Raw genomic sequence first — 576 nt, 5'->3', positions numbered from 1 at the left:
CCCCGCCCATGCAGCCCCCCTCACCGTGTCCCCCTCCCCAGCAGGGACCTACCCCACGTGCATGAACATGTAGGTGAGGAAGCGCCAGGCGCGCGCCCTGTGCCCGGGGTGGTAGACCAGGGGGCTCTTCATGTACTCGGGGTGGTAGGTCTGCAGCACCCACTTGTTCAGGCGGGCCCCGTAGCAGAGGAACACGATGATCTGCGCCAACCCCCACGGCCGTCAGCCCTGCTACTGTTCGAGACCCCCACCCATCATTCCGGCTTGGGGCAGGGTGCTGGGACATGGGGCACGAGACCCCACGTAGCCACCGGCACATCACGAATGGGGTCACCCATGGTCTCCATCCTGCATCTGAGCCCCCATATGGGCACCAGAACACCACAGCCAGGGTCACCCGTGGTCTCCACCCTGCATCTGAGCCCCCATATGGGCACCAGGACACCACAGCCAGGGTCACCCATGGTCTCCACCCTGCATCTGAGCCCCCATATGGGCACCAGGACACCACAGCCAGGGTCACCCATGGTCTCCACCCTGCATCTGAGCCCCCATATGGGCACCAAAGCACGACAG

The sequence above is a fragment of the Egretta garzetta genome, unplaced genomic scaffold (genome assembly GCF_000687185.1).
Source record: "Egretta garzetta isolate BGI_Z169 unplaced genomic scaffold, ASM68718v1 scaffold140, whole genome shotgun sequence".
NCBI lineage: Eukaryota > Metazoa > Chordata > Aves > Pelecaniformes > Ardeidae > Egretta > Egretta garzetta.
The sequence above is the reverse complement of the archived record's forward strand: the minus strand, read 5'-3'. Positions refer to the sequence as shown.